At 43.6% G+C, this 27585-nt stretch overlaps 1 long non-coding RNA gene across 1 annotated transcript; it reads left to right on the plus strand.

The window, feature by feature from the left end:
* Positions 1 to 20952: 20952 nt before the first annotated feature.
* Positions 20953 to 26386, plus strand: LOC135501554 (uncharacterized). The gene is made up of 2 exons (XR_010449610.1): positions 20953 to 24655; positions 25299 to 26386. It is a non-coding gene; the product is annotated as an uncharacterized LOC135501554 (long non-coding RNA).
* Positions 26387 to 27585: the final 1199 nt, after the last annotated feature.

Genomic DNA, 27585 nt, shown 5'->3' on the forward strand with positions numbered 1-27585 from the left:
GACATCCTTCAATGTTCCTGTCTGTTTTATCAAAATCCAACTCGAAAAATCCTTGTTACAACTTCACTGTTGATGATTCTCTAACCATGATATATTGTTAAACCAGGAGAGAGAAGTATCCATCCCACACCCCCAGGGACAAAATCCAACCCAATATAAAACTTTCAACAATCCCGTGATACGAATTATGTTTAACAAATATAAATCTCTCATAGACACCTTTTCTTGCCACAACCCTGAGGCCCTTTCTCTGCCCTTGTCACCTATCCTAACTCACAGATCTTTAAAGATCCCACGCTCCAGTCTAATCTCATTTCCTTTCTCACCCTTCCGTTGACTTGGAACCCTTTCCCTGAATACAATCACCAATAATCCCATTTAGTTTCTTCATACATCCATTTACCTAAAAAGGGTTCTTGAAGGGATTTTCCCTTAAATTGTGTTAAATTCTGGTTGTTTTGACCCCTTTTCTTTGTGCCCTGTCCCCCTTCTTGCATATGACAATTGAGATCTTAGCATGATTTCAAGCGCTGAATGAGTCGTGATATTGATCCAATTTTCCATTCAAGAATTGTATGGAGTATAATTTCAATGAAGATAATGACAATACTTTCTGTGGCTGGCTGCTGCTGGTCCTGTGAGAATGTCGTCAGGGCTGGGTTCGTTGCTATGCTGTGGACTTCCCTAGACCAAACTTTACTGGTAAATTTGGCAAAAGCGAATCCATCGTATTCGGCGACCAAAGAGCGTCTGGTTGGCCGATATCAAAGACTGGACGGAATGAAAGACCGGAGACTTGACCCACCTTGCAGAAGACCGAATGTGGTGCCGCTTCACCCCAATGGCCTCATGACTGTTGGCGGGACTTATGATAATGATAATAATCAATGGTTACTTTAAAATGCCGATGAAAAACTGACAAATTTGACAACATTCGTGAAGGATAGGACTATCATCCTGTTACTAAGTCCTAGAAAGACATTACGAAGTCACTAGTTTGTACATTGTCCCATTTGGTCAACCTGAGCAATCTTCTATAAAGATGTCGGAAGTAACCTGCCGAAATCCCTCCTGGAGTCCCACTGATGGTATTGGTCCTTGCATGTTGCCCTTGGATCCCGTTTCCCTTCCCCCAGTTACCACGGTCAGTAAACCAGTCTTCTGTCCATGTGGTCCAGGTCCGAATGGATCCTTCAATTGACGGGCTATCCCACAACAGTATCAAATGCCGATGATGTTTCTCTCTCTGGGTGGAGTCGCGTAACTATGCCAATGACCTAAACTAGGAGCACCATCATCCTTTGTCACGGCATGTCAAGTGTGAAATGACATAAGATCAGTTGATAGAGCATGTAGTGTGGTTTAGCAACTGGCATGGCTGGGCTTGGTTGTTCAAAACAAGTTTTGTCACCAATGCTGGCGTTAACTTAAACAGATCTCACTTGTGAGAAGACAAACTACAGAAAGACAAGGGGACAACATAGCTAAGGTTGTGACTGTATGAGGACTGCGAGGGTTGTTCCCCTGAGGAATGGTCCCACCATATTCTTCAATGACGGCTAAACAGACAGTCGTTTTCGTTACACCAGTCTACACCTGGCCACCTCAAGCAATATTTTCACGAATCTTCCCATGCGGAAAATCTCCAAGACAGTCCATCTCGTACTGGTCCGAAAACCGGGACCTTCGCACGTGCTGTGATGCAACAGCACATTGTCACGCGGCGCGTGAGGACGGCCCGTCCCTAATTCGGCCGGATTTAGCCCCTCCACCTGCTGGCCCTTACTCCGGCAGGTGACATGATACTGCAGGATGGCCCCGGGAAGGAGACGAACCATTCAGGTGGAAGGGATTTTCCCAGGAGAGTGACCGTTGTCCGCTAATATTTGGATTAGTAGGTTGATACTTCGTTTGTCTGGGAAGACGTTTTCCGTCCCGTCTGACGAAACTTGAGACGAATCAGTGTCTTTTTAACTCGGACTGGAATTGCATTTTAACAGAAGTTCCTATTTCAATAGGGCTAATGACAATAATACTGTGACCAGAGACTGGACATCTTCCTAACCAATGTGGACCTTTGACTCTTGAAACAGCCTTTTCTGAGCTGGTTGTCTGGCACGATATTGTTAGCTCAGAGTACCATCCAACGTTGAAGGTCTCGGAAAGTAAATACGAAGGTCAACGCGAAATGACATGCTATCACCTGAATAAAACCGAGAATGGATTTGAAATGGTCCGTGGGTCGATTTCGATGAGATGGTGGTGAGAGGTTCGCGGTGCGCCGAACGCCACTTCATGGTTGGAGAGCCGGCTGTCCCCACACACCGAATCATCGCGGTCAGTAGCCGCATGAGCACTTGGGAACTTGATAAGTGGATCCCGGAATGTGATGCGCGGATCCCCCATCAGAAGAATGAGTATTTGCAACGGGCAAAAAAACCGGTTTCACAGTCGCCAAAATAACTAACAAGCTATAGGCAACCGGACAACCGCGAACATATCACCAGGTTGTCGTCACGCACACTTGAAACATATCCCCACCTACACCGTCGTCTCTCGTTCACACAAAAGTGGTGGTCACTTGTGTTTATTTTATTTCATATTTTGAGATTCCCACGGTGCTTGTTTAACTATCTATGGAGTAGCCGGGCCTGGAGAGGCTGGAGCACCATCGTGCGGTGGTTGCGACAAGTGACCGTTGGTCAAACAGGTTTCGCAGTCCCACGCTCTGAATATTTCTGATAACATGTCGGAAAAAATCAGCTGCATTCTCGCCTTTTTTGTGGGAATTCATGTTTTAATTACATTGTGCCAGATTATATAGGTGAGGAATCTGTAAGCACTTCTGCTAAGAAATTTGAATGCCTTAGCGACGAAGACAGCTTTTGAGAAGACCCCTGAGCACAACCTGAGACCTGCCCGACTCCCAGAGACGCCCCTCCCAGCGCGCAGCACAAAACAATTCATCTGAAACAGATTGCCAAAGCAAAAACTATTGTGGCTTCAGAAATAATTAGCAATTTTCTGAGCGAGCAAATTTCCTACCCCCAGGCCCTGAAACAAAGACTATTGATATCATGTTTTTGACATTGTTTCTTTAGGGTCGGAGTCATGCGCGGCTGGGATGGGATCGGTCCATTCCCAGATCCTTTGGACAAAGAAGGACAACGAAACCGAAGAAAAATTTGTCTTTGTCGTCAGGGGATTTGGTTTAATTTGAATTATTTGTTCTCGCTCTGATGTTGATTTGACGGATGACTGTTTTAATATTTGCATTGTTGGACATATTTTTGGTTGCTGAGCGCTGAGGCTGCTGCATTTTCCCCGGAATTTTTTCAAAATACGGTAGCAAAACTATTTTGCCGAATTCGCTTCAAAGTGATGCATAAAGTTCTCATTCGAACATGTTCATTTACTTTTATAAGGCTATTGGGCTTATCAAATGAAATAACATTGAGATGCAAAAAAAAAAGTTCCCGCGCTTGAACCCGAAGCCGTCCGGAAATGGAAGTAGCACAGAAATCCTCTCAGACACCAAGGCGAGTTTGTATCTACATGTAGTTGTAAACGAAATCATAGAGAGAAAAACACAAGCAGCTGGTTGTAAAGTACAACATCCTCATTCAACAGATTTTGGTTTAATTGGTTTAATAAGTATATAATTGTGGTCTCGAGGCAACTGGGGTTTTCACCTGAAAATTAGAAGTGTTAATTGTGGTATTTTCTCGTTTCTGACGTTTCCTGCCTAATCACGATCGCTGTGTGAAGTTAACCAGAACTGGTGAATCTATTTCCTCGTCCGTATAGTAGAAAAAAGGAGATCATTGGACAAAAAGATTGTTTCGCGAAAGCCAGATTCTCTCCTCCCGTATACAGTGTCGCTCAAACTCCTCAGCAACGCTGTTTGAGAGAGAAAATTGGAGATAGAAGTGAGACTACTTGAATCCATTGATATTTCTGTAAGACCAGAATATCCATTAAGATCATCTCAGCTGACCCGCAGAAACAAAGAAGCTTCTTTTAGTAGTCAATCCCAGCCGGAACGAGTCTCCAATTTTTCTGAACTTTGGAAAATTTATGAAATTCGAGACGCGCTTTTGTCACCGCGGTCTTCAGAAATTACGGAATCCATTGTTACTAAGGTGATGGAGGTTTTGATAAAAACATAAGGCGAATTTCTGAAGAATAATAAACGGGCGTTTTTGAATGGTTTCTGTGCACTTGTTGACAACAATGGAAGACAACAGGCGCCGCCGCCAAGCCATTCAGTGTTGTGATTGTCTTGGGCGAATGCACTCACAAGGCTAATCACTCGGATCTGGGAAAATATGATTGAGCTTCTTTTGAGATTGTTCTAGCACAAAATTGGTCTGACATGAAAACTGTAATCTCCAGGTTGAACTATTAGTGCTTGGGCTCTGATGTTACTGATAACTGCTCATTGTTCCTGCAGCTTTAGTTTTTGAGGTCCGTCCCCGGGGGATCAATCATAACCAAAGATGGAATTCTACATTGTAGAAATTTCAGTTTGGCGAACATAATGTTCTTAAATCGACTGCTAAAACAATAGTTTTGGCAAAATGTTCGTTTTCCATCACATTCTTAGGATCGTGGCCCCTTGGACCACTGAACCAAGACACTTGCATTAAACCGAGTCGTAAGGAAGGTCCTTCTTTTCCATCAAAACCCCGAACGAATCGGCACCGCCATTATACCGGTGTCTCTCACGGGGTCACAACCCGTCATACTAAAATAAGAAAACTAGGGGCTCAGTTACACTTGACCCATGGTGGACCCCAGCCATCATAAAAACACCCTCTTTGTTTTAAAACACGCACCCACGCGTTTGAGATATTCTTTTCCGTGGCCACACCCAGTAATGTCCTCAGAATGCGAGGGTCCATTCAACATCTCTTCAAGGAGACGCGTGCGAACTATCACTTTAGCACGGTCACTGGTCCCGCGACACTTAGTCTTTTAATATTCGGCCAGCACCAAACTCAAAACTGTGGGAATACCCTTTGTGGACAAGTCCTTTATTGTTCCTGGCTGGTAGCATCCCGCCCCTGACAGCTATGTTAATCTTACCCCGTGAAAAGTTCTACTGATAATTTGGCGAAATTCTTTTTAGTTCAAGAGGCACTCATAAAGCAATGAGATTCCAACAAAGCTTTGTTTTCTTTCGAGCAATTTAACAAGAGAGAGATGAGCGTGATCTCATTGAGGGGCTTATCTTAACATAAAGGGACGCAGGGGTGATGATATAGTACATTGTGTATCATTATCTTGACAACTGTCCCTTCTCACTGCCCCTCGTGGAGGAAAGCCTGGAAGACGAAGCGCTCTTGCAGGTTCTCCGCGCACTCTCTCCGTTTTAGTTTAGCAATGATCTCGGGGTGCGCTGGATGCTGGCGGATCTAGGAAATAACCAGATGTTTCTTGAGCTAGAAACTTGCTGAAATGAGTAGTTTGCGGCTGAAATGTTTGACAGGTTCCGCAAAACGAGTGCGTCCCCGCTCGGGCCTGGGCAAGTGCACCAATCACGCCCAGCGATTGCAACTCGATCGCGCAAATTGATCTCATGCTCAACCGAGCCAAACTCTGACCGCTTCTAATTAAATCAAACCAATTTCTCGGATTACATTCATTAATTCCGGTTCATTAATCAGCGTGTAAGAGTCGTCAGAGAACTGCTGGTCGTATCCAATGGCCCAGTCAGCTTTTTACTTGTTGTTACGAACAATTGTTGATACATGTACCGTGTTGCTTTGAATGTCGTAGGCCTAACCTCTGAGCAAAGTGCAAATTCCCCGAGGCACCAGATATGGTTACGCCTAATTCTTTATTCGGATCCCAAGTGTACCACATTCGATCCCTCGCCTCACAGACCACCAAAACTGAAAGAGAAACCCACCAGATTATAAGTTACATCATGATCTCTGAGAGGGAAATACCTCACACCATATTTCACACCAACCGCATTTAGACTCTGATGTGTGCTCTATGGTCAATAGGTTAGAAATATCAAGGCATCATGTGAAGAGGTCGGTGGTGAGATACCCCTTACCGTTACCAGGCAGAGGTTAAAAATATCACGGGAATATAATATTCCTCCTTGCAAACGAATTGTGTAATAGCCAGCACGGGCGAATAACGTCGCGGCATAACCTGCCTTGCCGGATAGTAAACAATGGACCACTCGGATGCCCGCTCGCAATCCACCACCCGATGCTGATGGGGGATTGCTGATCCCCGCTCGAAATCCACTATGCTGATGAAGGATTGCTGTAGGTCTGCTTGAGATTTAGCGGTATTCGTTTGCTCCATAAACGCCGGCTGTTGCGTGTTCCGTGACCAGTTGCGACAACTGATAATATTGACATATTGACTGGAGGAGACCCATGAATGCAACAGAAAGTATAGGGCGGTTAGGACCTGTTCCTAAATCGAGATGCCATACCATCATTGCGCTCTTCCCGGTTTCCGAATACCTATGAAAAAGTACGACAAATTCCGAACAACTGAGATCCGTGAGAAACGTATGTTGAGCTACGAAATATAAGCCGACAGAAAAAAATAAGATATGATTTCATTTCAAAACAAGAATTTTTACGGGAAGCCCACCTTTGCGAACTTCCCCATTCACCCTCACAAAAATTAGAAAGTTCATCATATGTAATTTTTTCCCAGGGTCAATTTTCTTTCCTGCGGATGTCAGAGAAAACCGACCCAATCTAACCCCTGTGCTTCACCCAGGCAAGTTTTTCTAACAGATTTTCCGTTTCACCTTTTTCTCGGAGTCAATTTTCTTGAAACCAAGAACTTGCTTAATGGTTTTCTCGCGTATTTTTACCGCGTTCCCACGAAAGTGACAAGCAGGTATTTCGAACCACGTGTGAATACTGGGCTCCACGCGCCACAGGTTAAAATATCGTAAACCGAGAAAAAAACATCGTGATCTGATGTCGACGACGAAAAATCGCGCGAATATTATCAACTCCTATTCTCGGAAGTATTAGTCGGCGTGAAATCTAAAATTGCTTTCGCTGAGAAAATTGTCCGGTTTACAGTAACCGTTTACAGGTCGCTTTCTTGGACAATAGCGAATTGGAGACACCCTTCCAAAGTTTTTTTCCGTCTGAACGCTACAACAACAAATGCAACTCCTTGGAGTCATTTTCACCAACGGATGCAGAACTATTTTTGATTGGCTCTTATGTGGTGCAAATTGGCGGCTTCCTCGGCTAGCTTTGCTCGAAGGTAAACAAAGTACGTCTGCTAATAATCAAGATCAGATCCAGGATATCATTACCAATAATTCAATTTTTACAAACATTGCCTCAAATTGGCAAGATCCGTGATTTTTTCCCATGAAGAGCTCGGTTCAGGTGAAGTCACGTGGTAGCTGGCCCGGAGAAACTGCTTCTTCCGGGTATCATTTGACAAAGGCTGTCGATTATTATCTAGGGATCAATAGGTGAAGCTATCTCACACCTTTCTCAGCGCGCTGAATAAGAATCATTGGCAATATCCACATAAAAACATGTTCGTCAGCGTTAGACTTTCTAAGATCATTTCCTTCCTTGCCGAAAGTGTCCAAGAGGGCCGAGGCCTGAGTAGGAAGAGAATTAACGGTGATCACTCTGCTATTTAACTCCCCCGAGTTTGTTGACAAAGCGTGACCCGATCGATGCCCGGGATTCGAATGCGTGATATGCAATCTCGAGGGAACAAATCCACACAATATGTTTCTGGGCGAAAAACATTTACAGTGTATGACTCTGAACTTTCCACTCACATCCATTCATTCTCTCCCTTTAAGAACCCTATGATTATAATCTGTATGCCCCAGAAACCCGTCTAAAGCGATATCGCAACGTTAGCCACAATAACTTATGTTCCCTTTCAACAAAGATCTGTTACGTTTTATCTCGACTACCGAACCCTAAACTCCTCAACACTCGATCGTTGATACTTGCCCGGGGAACTGGGACGTGGGATGTATTACTATGCAACTTGCGTATCGAGGGAATGCCTTTCTTCTCATCTGATCATGGGTAAGTGCTGTAACCAAAGAAATCAAACACAATATGTTTCGTTTTAGGTTCAGTTACATCCCCGAGGGACATGGTTCAGATTAGGGTTTCCCCAGACGATCGCTTTTCTTGCATTCCGCAGATTCTTCACAGAATTCCGGCAGACGATACAAACAAAATCGTACAACGTCGATTGCTTTCACTAGAAAGTAGCAAATAGTTTTTGATGAGATCGTGAACCTCGTCAACAACGCCGTCGAGGTTGGTACACCATCGTCAACTGCTGTTCAGGAACAGCTAAAAAGGTCGTGACCTTAGACTTTGCTCGTATCAAACATTCTGTGGGTCCGTCGGACTACCACGGAGTCTCAGCTCCCGGTCGCTGACCTATGCCAACATGCACCCGAGGGACCGTATGTACTTCATCTCAAATATGTATCTGGCATTGCAAGGTCGGTCCCAGTAAAATGGCACCTTGGTTGTTTTCCTGAACACTCCTTCGTCAGCTGAGGGTTAACCAATCGTCCAATGTTTGTCTATTTGATATGATAAGATGCATCAATATCATAAGTACATATTGTTGATAAAACATGGGAACATTCCTCATCAACTTTCCCTTGCTTTGGTATGGTTCCCATGGCACTGCGAATGTTTGGCATCCGAGGTCAGGTCTCTCCTCCGCGGGCCGTCTCACAATAGGTCGGCGGTGACTAGGCCCTGGTCAGTGGACCGCTGCCAAAGTCTAGGAGAGATCTATTGTGCGACGTGGGAGACCCACTCTGGGGCAATGGGTAGTAATGTCTCACTCAAGAATGCCCGATTGACTTTGAAATATCAACGTTCATTTTCTCCTTCATCATTGCCTTCTTTAAATTTCTAACGATTTGCTTCATACTGTTTGCAGTTTGAATACCAGGATCTGATTCAGTCAGGTCATGTTCCATCGTTTCACCCGAGAGTGTACCTATTAGCCTTCCACGTTTTACTGAGACAAGACCCGGCCGCGTCCTTTTTCAGCTTTTTATATCCAAATAAAAGACTGATAGTTCTCGCGTCACCTTTGTGACACCTCCAGTGACATCCTCCACCCAGACACAAAACGTGAACTTTTTTCAAAACACACCAGAACAATGGCCGCCATTGTCAAGATGGCGTCGAAAAAAACATCCAGTTGCGGCGTCTGCGAGATGAAAATGACAACAAATAAACGCTGCAAGCAGAGGATGAAATGTTGAGATTGATGAAAAAAATGTCAGGGGTTAATTTCAGTTTGAAAAACTATCAACATTCTGCATCTTGAGTGTTTTATCAACGTTGAATTATGTTCTTGTTGGAGTGGACAACAATTTTGGAGATGAAGATGTCGCGCCTGTCAAATACCGGAAGCACGTGAACAAAAGCATGGAACAAAAGCTGTCGTCTGCGCTGTACTTGGGTTGTATAGAAAAGTAGGCCGGGAAGACGGCGAGACGACAGGTGAATCGAGGTCGTCCGACACGGAAGTGAGAGAGGTGCAAAATGCACGAACCGAACTTTTCAACACGTATCGCTACTTTTTAGCAGGTGTGAAAATATGAATTGAGTGCGAAGTTTAACAAATGTAAGAAAAGTATATAGATGCTATAGACAATGTTATTGCCATTTCAGTAGTTGACATGTGCTAACAACTTTGTTCTGATCAATCATCAAAGACTGCATGGATTGTATGTGGAGATGCGTCAATGAACTTTTTAAATGAGTTGAACTAACTCTCGAAAAAAACAGTAGAGCAGCGTCTTTTGAGAGATTCGCCGGCCCTGTCGTACTAAGTTGAAAATCCGCCCATTGTAAAAAAATATACGAAGATATCACGCCGTGAGAACGATGAACTTGACTCTGGCTCAAGATTCCCTTGGGGACTCTTAAGTTATAAACTAGAGTAAGTCCTGGACCCAAAGGGAGTCCATAATTCGTTAAGTACAGAGGGATATGCTTCTTCATCATAAACCCCTTTCAAGAAACACAAAAGAAAACGAGCAAGATAATTAATGAGATTTAAAGAATGCTTTTAACCTTATTAATGAGGGGATTATTAATATTCTCCCGGGGATCAAGAAGGTTTAAACCTCGTGTAAATTATCTTTTGTCGGGAGTAAAATCTGTAAAATCGTGATGGCGATGCCAAGATTGATGCGGGTCGTCTTTGTGCTGATTTTGATTGTGAAATGTGATAATGTTATCTATTGTCTTCGGGGTCGTCAGGAAAATTTTAGGGCTTGAAGCAGATGGAGAGAGCAACATAAAATGAAATGCTGCAAAACGTGGTATGAACGGTACGACATCTCGGCTGATGGGCATGTTGGGATTCATTTGACACCGTGACGTATGTGATACGCGTCGTGACGCGCTGACGAAGTCTAGAAGCAGGTTCAACCTTTCGATTGCACTGCACTATCTGACCCATTTCCTCACTATCTATCAACAGTATTTCAAGGAAATCACTGGCAGACAAGTAACCAAACTAAGATTTAAACGTTTATGTTGCAATAATTCCGTAGAATGTGGACAAATAACCAGAAAATGATAGATACCGTAGCCTGGAAACCGACAATATAATCAGCACAGTGGCTGATTTTATGCATAGGACTCTTTCACAATCTCGAGGGGCGTTCCTACGCTTTGTGGTACACCCTGGGGTCGATATTTCACGACTCCCCTCAACCTTTACTTCATAGTCTATCACCTGACAATGTTATATCTAAGGCTAATTTCCCGATAAAAAGAACCTAGCGAAGCACGGAAGGATACGCTCCCCGTCTTCCCCGGAGGCCCAGGGGTCAAACCGCAATGGCCTCTCGGTCAAGGTCGGATGATTTTTTCCCGAGGTTCATGGTATCAAGAAACTTGGGACAATCAAACCGGTTTTCGACGAGATGGATTTCTGAGATTTTTTTATTATTTTTTGATTTAGCAAACTTGGCCTGTCAGCAGGTTACTGTGACGTGTTCCCACGAAAGTTAAATTTTTGAAAATTTATCTGGGAACTTCTGAATTGATAAACTCTGATCTAAGTTCAGCCATAGAAAAATGCTGACATTCATGTGATTGCTGGCTGAAAATCATGCCCGATACTATCTAGCCGGGGGACAAGATCTGCAGTTTCTTGGGCAAATCTTAAGAACCTGCGGGTGAGATCGAATGAGATAGGTCTTTGCTTTTTAAGAAGCATTCTTTCACTTCGCATCCATCCTTTGAGACTTTTGACGGTGCACCCCTCATCTGAGGGTATACGGGTTATTGGCTCTCTTACTTTAACCCTTATCTTTACGATCGATTGAGTCTTTGTAACGAAACATTCACCTTGACATCATGCTCTGTTGTCCGCGTCCAAAATAGTTGAGTGGACATTTCCTCTTTGCTCATCTTTTCGCATCCATTAACAGCAAGCAGTCAAGCACTCGTTGCCATGTTGATTTTTTCTCTCAAGATTCTCATCCGATTTTCAGGTTCAAGTTTCACCAATTTTTCCCACAATAAACCCAAGCGGCACGCGTCGTCTGCAAAACTATAGCATCGTGACAAGGCATCGTGAAGAGAAAAACACAGTGACAGATTGCGAGAAAGATGCAGGGAGTGTGACCCCCGTATACTTCTCAGCAAATCAGATCTGTTTACTAATTCTCACGGCGAACGTCTGCGACAGGTTGCTTGCACGTGTTGCGTCACGAACGCTGGTCACGTGGCGTTAATGTTGATCGACGCAGTGTAAACAATGAGACAGGTTCTATGGCTATAGTAACAGTCAGAAAACCGGTGTAAGATCGAAGAAAAACGTGCATTTTATGCTGAGTTTTTTTATTCTGTTTTTTGCTCCTGAAATGTGAAAACAGTATATATAAATCATATAGTGCCTTCGAGATCAGCATCATTGTGCGGTGTGACATGGCTACGGTTAGATGCCCTTAGAATTGTCAAAGATCATCGTTCTTGAGGAATGGTATCAAACTTGATCATGTGATGGGCCATTGAGAAGAGAGGCCTCCACTTATCGGGTAACCAGCCGCCCGTTTTCTTGCTCGTAGCAATTGCAATCAAGTTGGAATCGTTCTCACCCACGCTTTTGGCCAAAACGGTGAGAAAATAATCATTTCTTGTGATTGATATACATTTCTAATCCCATGGGCCTGGTCGCCATTGTTTCCAAACGACACATCAGTTTGTCATGTGCACAAAGGAACCCGGATGGTAAACATGGTTGCTGATGCTGAATCGCTCGCACTGATTGAAAACCATGGCGACAGTCTCGTGTCAATCACCTGCCCAAATGAGTTGTAAACAATGCTGGCGATGATTCGGCTTGAAACCAGTTTGAAAGCATTTATGCACACAACTCTGCTGATTATGCATTGAGCTCCAGTTCACTGAGGGTGGAATATATGATTTTTCTGGCGTGGCTTTTAGGAAAATGATGAATCTGTTAATTTAACAAAGTACACACCCGGGGGAAATTAGACGGTCGATTTTAACAGGGTTGTATTTGCCAGGTGAAAAAAGACCTAAACTGTATTGAGACAAAGCAAAAACTGCTGCAACCGTGTGGGAATTGGGTGGCAACACCAATTTCAGGATACGATTCCACTTTCCCAGGGGAATACTGTGCTATACATCTTCACTTATCAACATTTTGACGATGTTAACCAAACCTATGCTTATTCTTTGCAGCTGCTTTTCTCATCGCTGCGACTTGGGCATCTGCACCATACCAGTGAAGGCCTTTACTGTGTTTTCACTGCTGGGTTGGAGACAAAAATCTACATGGTTATGATGCCAATACAGAAATTCAAAATTCGAAATATATCCCTTCGAAAAAAGACATTTTATCAAAGGGTAATTTCCTCCTTATTGTCAAAGTGCATTCTCTCGCAACAGAAGTTCATTTTCAGGACACGAAACGCTTGCAAAATGCTCCAAACTTTATCAAACCGAAGCTTCTTTGCTGAGGCATCAAATGTGACAAGCTGGGGGAGCCACAATCAGCAACTGTGAATCCTTCTCCGAGGTGCCGGTTTCAATTAATCACGGGCTATCAAATTACACCAAAAGGGACAATGATGTTAAAATCCCCTGGTATTACTACAAAGAGCTGTCCAAAAGTCTCCAGAGTCTAAAAAGACTACCACAACAGGGGCAAAACAGGGTCATTTTCCGCAGTAGCCAGATGCCATAGAAAATCGGGATTGGCCAGTGAGGCAGAAAACCGATTTTGAAGAATGGAAACCTGTTTTCTGATAAAAACGACAAAAAATATAATAAAGTATTCATATTTCACCGCAAGGACAGAGGAGTGTCACATTTCACGCCTTGAATGCCTTTTTCAGCAGAAAAATAATCTTAGGTACTTTGCCTAGTTTTCGCCACAGGCGAGGTCGTCTGCCTTTCTTATTTCCGGTTCCGCGCGGCACAGTTTCAAAGAAGTGACCCAATCTGGCCGTGTTTTGGACAAGAGATTGTCCCGGGGGCCGTGAGAGGGTGTTTCCTCCACACAGTAGGCTAGGAGAGGCTTCTTTATGACAAAAGTCCTATCACAATTCTGATTACCAGCTCCACCCAATGTCAGCTTATGCTTCATTGCATCCAGAGTGCCCAGTTATTCCACTGTTCTTCGTCAATACAAAACTGTATCGCGAAGTTTTGGCAGATTTTTGGATTTCGAGTGTAAAATTCTCTTTATGTAGCTTAAAGAATGAAGATTTTCTTTTCATTTCACACTGTTATTTTCAATGCCAGAGATTTTTATCGGGAGGCTTGGCCAGGTTTTTCGATTTCGGGTGTGAAAATCACACTATTGAGTCAAAGGAGTTAGAAGATCTATTGAGAGTAACTGAGAGGAGATGATAATCTCTAACAGGGTGTGACAATGTCAGGAAATTGGCCAGTCTGGCACATCTGGACAATTTTTCGCATCATTTTTCTGGGGTTTTCCTGTCACAAAACTGCCGTCGAGGGGAAGAAACACTAACAAGAACTTGTCGGCTGCCAGGAGTTACTCGAACCGTTCGGCGGGTGCCTCGATGGCCGCCATGACCATTCTCTCGCTGGGGGTCGGGTCGAAGGTCAACAGGATATGGTTTACAGTCAACATATTCCTTGTGAGAAGTGTTTCTAATACGGCTATGCATTACGTTCGCTCTGGTGGCCAAAGCAGGCGTACCTCGTCCGCCTGTCTCCCAGAGGAATATTTTCACAGCTTTCTAGCCATTCCTGTTTGTTCAATGTTGTTCCATGTGCTTTTCGCTTAACGGCCCGACCCCGACCGTTTTCAACTATCGAGTCTGGGGAAGGAGGAAACGATATCTGTAGATCAGAGGTCATGATGGCACTCACGACCCAAAAAGTATTTCTCCCACGATCACGTGGAGTGTGTTGTTTCCCACGATGCATCCCGACACACCGTATATTTGCATTATTTGATTTCCGTTTCCGACCGCATGGCCGACGATGAAATGATGGAGCGAACAATGAAGGAAATTCACGTTTTATCTGAGGAAGCTTCTCGGTTTGATTAACTTTCATGAACTTTGATTAGAATCAGCGCAGCCGACAGAACGAAATCGAGGCTTGACCAGATTCAAGTCGCACGGGAAATTTCCGGCAAACCATTTTGCGACATTTACTTTATTAATCTAAAATCATACAATGCGTGAATGTTAATGGATGATTCACAGAATTTGTAAGAATATTTTGTAATAACTGCCAGAAAACTAATTAAATTCATCACAAGGTCATTATTGTGTTATCATTTCACATTTCACGTTATGGCGGCCATTATTCTCGCGATAATCAGTGCCGTAACGTGATTTATCATCATAAATATTCCCAAGCGCTCCCGGGTCGCGTTTGCCGATTTTATTGGCCATGGTGTTTTATTTCCTCTGATTGTATTTTCCAAGTTTCCTGTGCGTCCACGCGCCGCGCACGTGCGCACAGCCTCCCAACAGATGGCTACACGCGGCAAAACAATACCAGACGACAGTGAATCAAGATGGCGTATTGACACTGGGCACACGCCCATTTTAAATGATTGGACAAGCGTTTCGTTTTTCCTGAGTTCTCATTTTCACTTGGCTACGCATACCCAATCAACTAATCCAAGATCGCCATATTCTCATTCTTGCGCAACTCCGATATTGAAATTTTAATGAAAATGTCGAAATAAAGCAAACAATTGTGCAAGGTCTTAGTTTCGGAGTGGCAACAACAGTACGTGTTTCGTTCCAGTCGATGGGATGGGAACGGTATTTTGGCAAGCTTACATAAGCACCATTGTCATTCCATTGCGAATATTTGAATGTTGTTAATTTCCTGGGGCACGCCGCCAGGGATCTGTGGGAGGCGCGAGACCCTGAACGCGCGTGGTGTTGAACGATACGATATTTCAGTAAGGGGGGGGGGGTAGTTCGTCAATGTTGATTGCTCGCTCGCCAATGGTTCCCATAGTTCAGTGCCGCTCACTAGTGAACCAATAGGGTACGCCCACGCTGGACCACTCCAAATCGCAAGTATTGTACCATTGCGTTCCATGTTAGGAAATTAAAACTGTAAGAGAGAATGACTCGTCGCATAGAAACAGACTACAACCCCAGGTCATAACTATTCACTTCATCATCGTAACAAGTCCTGGTCCCTCCCTAACATGACCAGCAGCCCTCAAAAACATAATAGCGGTATCCCATACCCTTGTCGCAATGCGTGGGAAAGGGACTCAAACATCTTCAAAGAACTGCTACCCGGGCTACCCTTTTCATCCCTGCCCTCTCCATGTTGTTCACAAGGGTCTGGGAAGGACAAAGGATGATGCATGACACCCCTTGGTAACCGTTGTTCCGGCTCTGAAGTTAGGATAACAACTTTTTTTTCAAGGCAAAGATGATGGTAATTATCACCTGATTTGATGGGAACTTTTTCTGTCTCGACGGCGGTGATTAATCCATAGATCGTTGAGGGGAGCAACAATTACGAGTTACCTTCGACCGTGAATGTTAGTGAAGGTCGTCTTGAAGGTTTTGTGTTCTGAGACACCCCTAAACTTTTCTTCAATCCAAAGTATATCAAGAAGGGTTCACTTTTAATAACATAATGCAAAAATATATGTCTTTCCGTCGCTGCGACGCGACAACAAAATGAACTGATGCTAGTTATCAATGATGCCGGATAAGGCCGAAACCACCCTGGACTTTCGCTCGGCACTTTGAGATGACTGTGTGTTAAGATGACTCTGGTTCGGCAATTGGGCAACGATTTGAACCATGTGATCCCTCTCTTAGAAAAAACATGCTCATCCTTTCAGAAAAGAAAAGCAGACATCGTAGAGAAAGAAGGCAATTGCTCTTTGGTAAAAGGCTGACCAGTTAATACTTCGACCTTGGTCGTCAAGGTCAAATCATTGTTTGACGTATACACTGCGCGTCAAAAGGGTGTGCATTTCGGCACAGACCTTGCGCACCTTGAAGGTCACAAACACTTCCTTGATGACGTTTCACAATATGTCTCTTGTCTTCCTCACCAAAAGGACCTATTTCACTTCCGTGTTTTTGGTACCTTGCAAACACGCGCATTGTTGTGACGTGTATTGTGATGTTTGGTGTAGAAATGGTAGCTCCACTTTCCGTGATGGTTCCCACGCTGGGGCAGGGCAAAAGGCACCTGGGTTGTCAGGAGTTCTGGGGATGGACCTGAATACTGTTTTATATCAAAAGATGGTAAAAACTGATTGTCGTGTTCGCCGGATGTGGGGAGTTCAAGGGTAGTGTATTTGAGGTCACGTTGATTGAGGGGGTTAGAGCAAAGTAGCCTACGGTTCCAAGCTAGTTTCCTTCGTCGTCATCTTCCTCAGCGTATGGCTTGACAGGTAGCCCCATTTAACTTCGTGTTTGGGTCCTTTCCGTCTGGCCAAGTAGCATTTCGCTCGGCATGGATCGAAAGTTTGCTCTCCTGCAAGATGGGGATACATGGGCAAGCTTACAAAAGCATCGCCGGGAAATTATGATCAACTCGCTTTAATTTCGAGGGTAAATTTAACCTATTTTTCATCTGGTACTATGGTCAGGCATCTTTAGTGACCGTCTTGGCTTTAAATTGGTATACTAGAGGCTGACCGGCCGTTCAAAATGGGGGGCCGATTGTTTAGGAGGCTGCTTTGGCCCTGTTCCGCTGCCATGGGTTTTGCGGGGTGGTTGACATCTGTTTGCCGGGTGCTCCTTATAAGGTAGTATCTCAAATGTGGACGGGCGTGATACTATACAACACTTATTTTAAAGAATAACGCTCATGGCAAATCGGGTCATATAATTATGATTTCGGTGCAATAAATTGTAAGAAAATGAAAAGTTATCAAAAGTTATCCCACGGTAGTATAGCGACCCGACTGACCCGGGCGAGCTCTCGCCGTGTTGCGACCGCCGCCCACTCCCGAATACCCATATGGCCAAACTGAACTGAGATTCTCCCATAAGATTTCATAAAGCAAAATATAAGAAAAGCGTGCCTCGGCAAAAAGATTAATACGGGCCCGAAAGCGCCCCTCTTTGATTAAGGCAAGACGTTTATTGTGAATTTCTTGCGGGGGTTGCAACGTGTGCCGGAGGAGCGGAGTCCGGAATGGGAATTCTCAATTTTTAGCTGCGCGCGTGCGCCGCCGGACAATGCCGACTCCTGCCGATTGTTACTCTGAGCTTCGCCGGACTCGGAAAGAAAACGCTATTGTGTAAGAATCGCGTAAAAGATGATAATATTCGTTCTGTTGAATTCTTTTGAGAACAATGTGAACAGCAGGTTATCATAAACTGTTAGTCCTTGTACGTGTTTGGTTCGGGAGGAGATTGGCCCCGCGCCTTTGGACGCAGGTGCGGACCGGTTTTCCCACGTTGCGGCGAAATTGAGCGACCTGGCGAAAAGACAACTTGTGTTCGCATTGTCTCCGTTGCGTCTTTAGTTGTCTTTTTCTCAAAAATTTCAAGAAATAGCTTTTTTGATGGGTGGCTGATTGTCAAGAAAGCAGTTAACCCGCATGGGAACGGAATTCTTCATTTCGTTTTTTCGTGAGAAAGTTGAAATTTTTCGTGTGAGAAATTTGAAAGAATCAAATCAGTCCAACCAACTGTTTTTTTCAGGAAATTCTTTGAATGCTAAGGTTAAATGCGAATACGTTGACTAGTCCGTGGGATACTGAGAAAATAGACTCAAACTCAACCTTTGACTCAAAGTTCGGTCACTTTGTTTGAGAAAAGCTTCGCCGTTTTTTTTTAGCTTTTTTATTACTGCCCTTTATGGTCTATCTTACATTCTTGACTGGCAGCGTCAAATTTTCGAAAACATCAGGTCTGCAACCTTTTCTCTCTCGTTTGTTTTACTCGCTTTTAGTTTGCCTGTCGTCAAAAACGCAAAGAACCCGGAGGTATGAAGCCAGTCTGCACAATGGTCCAGTTTACTAAACTATAAACGAAACATCATCCTTTGCATATGTTGTTTCCGAAGGTTTCTTTGAAAGCAGAACAAACTGCTCAAGGCGAAGTTGCCATTTCGTTCCGGGACCAGCTGTCCAGTCTCTGATTTATTTCTCTAAAGCTGATTTCTACACACCTTCAAACACTCTGGCGGATACCTTCCCTGCGTTTGCTCTACATCGTCTCCTCGGGCACTGACTCAACTCATTTTAAAGGTAAATGTACATGGATCAGTCCTTGGAATCGCGGTTTGCTTACTCCTGGCCGAAAATGTCGGTGATACTTTGTTTTTTCTGAATAGCAAAAACTGTGGGAAAGCGTCTTGTCTTCCATGGGAACTTTTTTTATGCTCTGTAAAAATGGCATCTGTTTGTTCAACGAGGGCCTTTGTCTTTTGGATGAGGCAAGTGGTTTACGCATGCTTTGCTCTACTGGGGCTGCACATAGGGTTAATTGGAGCTAAGGATCTAATTTGCGAGGTGGGTCTGGATATGGTTTGACGGCCTATGTTGGGTCGGTCTACCAGGTCCCCCTCCGGCGACACCGCCGTCCCTGGGGTTCCCCTCCCCGATAGTAACGGACCCGAAAAAGTAGGCAGGTCTGACCCTTTCTCACTACAAGTGGGACGGAGAGCGTAGTGGAGAGCGTAGTGGAGAGCGTAGCGCATCGAACCTATGGGCTACCGAAAACGTAGCAACATTGATGTACTTTTAAATTTCCTATTTATACTATTATCATATAGCCTACGATACCAATACATATGTAAATACCTAGTTCCCATTCATTCACATTCTACCACATGATATGAATGAAGGTTATCGACCATCGTGGGAAAAGTAGCTTCCATCCGCGCAGGTCGTACCCAGAACAAGAGATCTCAACGATATCATAAGATTCTATACCGGTACTAATACTATCATGAGGGCTTATGAGGGCTTGGACAATGTTATGAAGTTTTGCATTGTCAAGTGCAAACAATAGGCCTATTTGAAACTGCCTAACATTGCACAACGCAGCTAGCCTTATGATTGGACCTGGAGATGAATGGCTTGAATGCATCCATAATTCTTCAAAATTAAATTCTTTAAAGGGTCATCCTGGCATAACCAATGGTTTTCAATATACCCTGCCTAGGAGTAAAAACGATACGCAGAGAAGGGATTTTCATTTGAAATGACTAAATCATGCCTTATAAAATACTTTCGTTGCAGTGAACAGTCAAGGTGAACAGTAATGCAAGTAGAAACAGTCGGATAAGACCATAATTCAAATACATGTACAGTGAAAAGATCGAAACGGGTTAATCGGTGTACTAGGTTGACAAGTGATAAATCATGTAGCCCTAGGTCTAGAGGCGCAGCATTAGGTGTACAGTGTACTTGAACGTATATATAGGCCTTACTGTAGTATCCCACTGCCAATGAACAAAACAAATAGGACAAGGACTCACGTCTAAATACCTGGGAAGTAATTTTGACAGAATAACCAGGTCAACATTCTACTTTGATTGCTTATTTCTCCCAATACTATATAAAGTAGGCCTACCACGGAAGTAAAGGCGAGAAAAGGGAAGGTAGCTCAGTTCCGCGGAAGTAAATCCCCAAATCCCAACTGATCCTTTATAATCCTGTGAAAGGATCAGGCATTTACCACAAAACTGGCAAATGTCCGCGGCGGTGACGTCACTCGCGCGAAAATCACACGTTTCTCAGAAGCGAAATATCATCGATTTGCACATCATCGTTTTCTCAATATTCTTGGAGGAGGAGCAAGTTAGCAGAAAGCGTCCGTCCATTCATGGTTCTAAGTAGTCTGAACCATTGAGAACATGCTATGCCGAGGTTCCCACGGTATTCCCCTCATTAGCATAATTTCACTTGGCGATGTTCGGCCGTCCGTCATCATTACTGGGGCGGGGTTTGGTGACGTATGGGGTGCGGATTGGCGCGCTTTGTGACGAGGTGAAAAGCATGCACTGATTTCTTGTTCGGACTATTTAGAAGCACGCTCATGGTGGTTATCAGTATTGCTAAAACTTTCACAGAATCAACTCGGAATTTTGCATTTTCTGTGGATTTATATATTCCTTAAAGGATACCTACCACCATGAACAGGACCGTATCAGCGGCGCATATGGATGCCTATCAAAGTTTGTTTGAGGAAGCTGTGAGAAATGGCGACACATCGGAGTTAAGCAAAATCCTCCAGGAACGGGAGGAGAAAATAAACGTGAATTCTTTCGATACGGACGGCCAGACCGCCTTACATCAAAGCTGCATTGATGGCAACTTCGAATTAGTGAAACTTTTAGTGAAATTTGGTGCTGATGTCCGGCTACATAACAGAGACGGTTGGTCGGCAATGCATATCGCTGCTTATGGAGGTCATAATGACATTATGCTATATCTTATCAATGCAACGGCGAGATACAGGCGATAGGGACATATATATGTATCCATTTAACGCAATATAGAAGGGATGCAGCGAGTATTATCAGATTTTAAGGTAACTTTTCAGACTTTTTACGTAGCTACCTCGTAAGAGCCAAAATCTCGACAGGACAGGGCGATGTCCGGAAACAAGACCATGTGGTATGTCATGCGGCATGCTCTTGCATGCAACGAGGACAAATCAGGAGGCTTTCCGGGTTCATGGATTGACAGCTTTCTCCTCGGAATCATCGTGGTCGCCCAGCTTTTTATTCCCCATGTTGGACATTGTCGAGATCATCATGTCAAGGACTCGTGTGGTCAGTATCTGACCAGCTAAAAGACTGTGATCATTAAAGGATGGAGTGAGAAAAGCCATATGTAATTAGATACCTCACGAAATCCAGTGAACATGAAATTCATTTGCTTATAATCTGGTGAATCTTGGAGAATGGAGATTCTCTCTTGGCCGGCCTACGGCCTGCGTGTTATACCTTAGAGTAACCAGACTCTAAGGTTATATGGAACTTTGTCTTTGTGTGAAAGTGAATGTGAATGTGAACTTTATCGTAGAACTGTTTCAAGCCTTCAACTATCATTTTGGCCCTGGCCGACTAGTCTGGGCAACAAGCTAGCTGTTCGTCCATCAAGATGCGTTTTCCCGACTTCCGTCTTCAAGCCAATCCACAGGTTTTCATCGAAGACGCAATTTCACCACCTGTTTTCTGTCCGACTTCTACTACCTGCAAGAAGCTAATTTAGTCTTCGTCGTGCTTTATATCTTGAACGTCATATTTTGCCATGAGTATGCTGTTGCTGACACTTTAGACCCAAAGGAATGCAGGGTAGATACCAAAAACTCGGATATTCGCATCTCAGATTTGACCTGAAAAATCTATCAAGTCTCAGCCTGTCTCACCCAACTGTGTCACCCCGAGACCCCGAGCTCCAAAACATCATCTGGGACAGATTACTAACTGATCACATTTCAAAATAGTTGTCTTCGTAAACGGTTGTGATAAGAGTTCAGACTTCTGGAAGCGTTTGTTTTGTGAGATGACATTTCAGGCACTTCAGACTCCGGTGACAATGACTTGATTGTTTTATATCATGATGTGACCTCGAAATATTCATCTTGGGAATGGGCCCATGGGTCTCCTCGAACTTTTCTGTGCCGTCACCGCAACCACTCCAACACTGATAAAATTTAATTGTTCAGATATCATTTTTCTGAACTACTGCATGGCTTGGATGTATCTCGAGACCACTTCCTTTCGCATGCCTAACATCAAGCACCCAGCGTACACATGTAGATCTACACTGGGCAAACCAGAACTTTTGCCATGGTGCCAACCATTTCAACATCAGGACCAAATGTACGCAGCATAATAATGGACCATCGATCTCTATCAAAACGTGCTCTCATGCAGTACGTTATGTAGGGGCAAATTCCCAGTCTGTATCTCAACATCTTATGCTATTGTCACAGAACAAAGCTTTGACCTCCGGCCGTGGACAAGCCGTAAGAATAACCGTGATATTTATAGTCCGTGTCCATGGACTCGACTGCGATAACAAAGGTTTTTGTCCCTTCCAAGAGGGAACATTGCAACCAGGAGGTGAAATGATTTGCCCTTTATATCATGATCGTTGAATGGTTTTTTGAAGCTTTAATTGAAAACTAATATAAGTGCCGAACTGAAATGTACAACGCTGTAAATAGAACAGTATCACACAGCAGGAAACTGTTACTTGATTTATAAGACTATAATTTTTGTAATGGACAACCTTTCAACTCTTACGTAGGCCTACCTTTCCACTGGTAAATTCATTCAGTAAAGAACCATAGAGCTTTCTGATCTGAAATATCTCGGTACTTTATGATGTAACCACAGCATACTACAGCAACAACTGGCAGTTCTTGTGTTACTACCAGCCTAAACCTCTTACCTTAAACCCTCCCCGCAAGCAACTCGGACTGTTTCAAGTATCTTACCGAACCGTGTGGCTTTCACATGGCTTCTGATCTATCAGAAATAACCACTGGCGTAACAGGCTTACTAGAAGCCAGTAGTGTTACTTTCAGAGAATCGATACGGTACAGAACATTCACACGGTTCTCGACCGGAATTGTTGTTATTTCTGACACTGGATGTGACTTTCGCGTGAGAACGAAGCTGTTGTTGGCTTTCTGTGGAACCTTTAGCATTTTCAGGTAGAATGGTTTACGGAGAAAGTGCTTTGGCAAACTGTGCTTAAGTATTTGATCCTTGGCGAACTGTGTTGGTAGCAACACTTCTTAAATGGTGTTTCTTTCGTATACTGAGCGTATTTCAAAAACATGTCAGATGTTGCTCGTCATTTACGTCTCCCACTCCGACTCCAACTTGGAGCGTGAATTACAGTCGTCAGGATTCAACTGGACTGTCGTACGTTGCTCTTGACATTCTTGACTGGGAGGGTTAACGTATAAGGATATCCTATACCCATTTTCTTCTCAATAGGCCCACCAATCACCTAGAAAAATGTAGAGTGCAACCATGGAAGTCTATTAAGGTCAACAAGGCTAAATACCTCTTTTTTTTGCCTGACATTGGTTCACATCAAATTAACATGAAATTCTGAAATACTACAACAGTGACAAGACTGCGCTTCTCATGTCAGTGTATGTCCATTGTGCAGAAAAATTAATACAAATAGTATTGGGTATTTATTTTCCGAGCCAACATACAAACAAATGTGTACTAGAGAATGAGTTTATACAGCTTTAGTCTGCTGTGTGCCACTTCGGACGTGGAATGTGGTCTCCGCTGATTTTCTCATGGAGTCGCGCCAAAATGTGTGAACTGCAGGTGAAGGTCGAGCCTGTTTACCCATTGAGGAAATTTGTAGAACTGTGACCAAATGTCGGATGACTTATCATAAATGTGTATGTGTCAATTAATTAGAATGCATAGTATAATAACGCCAAGCCAAAATATTTTCATTTTTTACGCCCCTGCGAATAGTCAGTGGGGCGTATAACCCGGGCTAGGGCCTCAAAGAAGATCAAAGAACCATGGCTTCGAACTTTGCTACCAATGTCAGTGAGGTACCAAAATTGCAATTTCATACTCTGTTCCACACAGGATTGATTGTTGTAGAAGTAGAACAACAACAAAACGTGGACTATTCGCTCTGTTGCAGTTCTAATTATATCTCTCAAAGTTTTCAAAATATATGGACCGTTCAAATGTTTCTCGTAAATCTTGATCTTTGGGACCGATGCAACTGGTTTCACTCGCATGACTTCTCGGGGTGACTACAGAAAAACAATGCCTTGTGTGGGTTGACAAACATAACCCGTGATGATCAAAAGGTGGATTTGGTTCATGGATCAGATTTGCAAACCCGGGAATCACACGAACGTCGCTGTATCTTCTGGGAAAATCTTCAACGTGCTTTTGTAAAAATTCGTCTTCCAATAGGAACAACGGAGTTCTTTTCAACGATCGATTACGTAACCACGTGCATAACGTAAACTCAACAATTGATTACGTCAACACGACAATCGATTACATCTGCCCAACAATTGATTACGTGTACGCAACAAAACTCAAATGATGACAAAATTGTTCCCAGAGCAGACGACGAGGATATTCCCACGACACTTCCAGGAAGCCCTCACGTGACCTTGACGTAACGCGTTGATTGGCTATAGAAAATGAAGGTAATTACCCATTATTTTTAGCTATGTTTTGTCAACATTGTCCTACATTGTTATTTTTGTTATTTTTCTCTGTCCGATTATGGAATGTGGACTCGGTTTGGCTAATTTTGCTAATTACTAGATTACCATTGATGACAATCACAACATATTATTGCTAATTAGTTGACTATTGTGTCCTTTATAAGTTCGAGTTGATGTAGAACTCTGTATTGTGGGATTCTCGTGTGAACTGAACTGCTTTAGTGTGATCGGGTTAGCAGGGCAGAGCCCTTCTTTTGGTCACAGTGCGGGGGGGGGGGGGGGCAGAATCATTGGTTGATAGAGGAGAAGTAGTTGAGCCCTAGACCGCCATCCTCGTACCAGCAGGGTTTGAGGGTTTGTTTTCTCTTGCCTGTGGTTTGGGGTGACGGTGATGGTATATTAGTCCGGTGCGCGGTATCTAGATTTGGGGCAAAACAAATCTAGCTTTTGGGGCTTTTTCTGCCTTTTCGAGGCAAAAAGTTTCATTTACTATATTTGGTCAAAGCAGCGGCCTGATGGGAAAATGCACTTGGTATATCCATGAGTTTTCAGATAGTTTCAGCGGCGCCTGACGATGCCAAAATGCAAAATATAAACTATTTCTTAAACTTTATAATTTCAGACTGGCTGGATGACACGTCTTGAATCGTATCTGGTGACATCATCGTCGGGATAGGCAGAGATCGACTCATTCTGCACGGGTTTCATCATCATCTCTTATCAACATCACGGATCTCTGTAGCATGGACCTTTGGAACAACTTCAATGTTGCATTCGCCAAGGACTTCGTCAATGTGGCCTACTTATAGTACTAGTATACGGCTTACTTTCACCACACGTTTTTACCAACTTGAAATTTCTGTCAGTCTGACAGCTCAGATCAAAATGCAATTGTGAATATTATGTCGATGCATAGAACCTTTGCACAACCTGGAATTTTGAAATAATGCTAGTAAACATCATTTCAAGGTTATAGTATGTACTAGCTGGTTTGTAAGCTCATTATATGTACCAGCTAATTACTTCATGATATAACGCACAAATTGTCTTGATGGCATTTGGTCTTTGTGTAAGTGAATGGAATGCTAAGTGAGGTCAACTTTCAGTGACACGAATTCTCAAGTCAAAACTTCCTGCAATCAGGGCCCCAGGTTGTTCAAAGCCTGGTTAGTTTGGCGACCGCTAAGTTTTAGGGGGTGCTACTAACAAATTTTTGGAGGTACTCTGAGGGACTGCCACTGGTGATTGATAGCGGTATTCTGATTTCTGTTTCATGCACGATTAGTTTGGGTACTTTCTAGGGGTATACTACTTTTTGGCCGTAATAGGCCATTAAATTGCGATGTGTTTGATATTGTAATGCTGTTTTCATCTTCTTTAGAACCAATACTTGTTTCAATTGAACATGATACATCCAACCGTGAAAGTTTATGAACCATACATGTTGTTGAAGTAGTTCAAGGCTTGTTCAAGTAGAAAACTGTCATAAATTGACAGGCTAAAACTCCGTCAGTGTTCAGCTTTAGAGCTGTACACTTTATCTCAACACATGGTATTGGTTTTATTGCAGAAGAAAGCACAATGACCTGATGTGATATTTTGTATAATGTGCATTGTGTTCGATGTTGATATTGAAATATTGTAAAAAAATATCATATATAATTATTGTTGTAAAGTGGTCAGTAATGGATTAAAAGAAGAATAAATCAATTTTGATGTAATGGTTTATTTAGTTACTAAAGGTACAGTGACGGACTGCAACTTCCTTAGCTTTATGGGCTAAGTGCGTCTGGGTGTTTTTGCACCAGCTAGACCGTTGAACTCCTGCGGCATGTCCATTTCGTTATCATATGTATACTGTTGGATGCGGCAGGTACACTGCGTCTGTAGTGTAACTGACTCCAGTCCTTAATGACACTTCAGTGCCGGCCTTGACCTGTTGCACTGTATCGAGCGAAATGGCCCGATATTGTCAGGATGGGTTTTGCCCGCAGACGACAGATTCTTTCATGATTATGTTCAGCATTTCGTCCCAGGCCCACCGAATCGGAAAGCATACGCTCCATGGAAACCAGACCCTTTTGAAGAACATCTCAGGCTATGAAATAGGAGTTCCCCTCTGAGAACCTTCCGTTTAGCGACATGAGACAGGTCGTCTCTTACCAGATTCTCACGCCCTAAACTCCCTTCAACTTCCTTTAAAAGTATCTCATAGATCCGTTCAAACTCTGGCCTCCCGGGGATGAAATCGATATCTCCCAAGCCATAATCCGTGTGTGACAGCCAGATTACACGCGCGGCACGTGACGTGCAAGCGCTCAAGTCACCAGCCACATGCAAGTCACGTGCCACTGTAATATTGGCTTCATTTAGAAACGACCAGGCTTGTGATGGTGCTCAGAATGAATCTGGATAAGACGATCCCTCTAGTACAGCGGATCGGAGCCTATTTCAATGAGCTAAGAATGAATCGAGCCCAAATTGGCGGAGAGAACGCAATTGAAACCTGTCGAGTTTCGTGAGTTTCCTCATCAATGATTTCGAGAGAACCCCAGCAGGCGCCATCTGAGCTGAAATAGTGGAACTACCCGATTACTTGAAATTAAAAATTACCCGATGCACGGGGACGGGGACGAGTTATTCCATGAACCCCAAACATGGTGCTGACGACCGTTACTGATCACAGCTTATCTGTAGTGCCACCTTGGAAAAGCCGTGACGTCACCACGGTATCCTCCTTGTCTGTATCCAAACTGACTGACATTCCAGGACCGTTATATACAGTGCTCGCGGCATTACTCCCACTTAGACGTTTTATGTGCGTACTATGTAGTATGAATGGCCAACGGCAGGGGAGCCAGGAGCGGGCGCAAGACACAATTAAATCTGCGATAGGGTAGGTGCTGGTA

The sequence above is a fragment of the Lineus longissimus genome, chromosome 17 (assembly GCF_910592395.1).
Source record: "Lineus longissimus chromosome 17, tnLinLong1.2, whole genome shotgun sequence".
Classification (NCBI taxonomy): Eukaryota; Metazoa; Nemertea; class Pilidiophora; order Heteronemertea; family Lineidae; genus Lineus; species Lineus longissimus.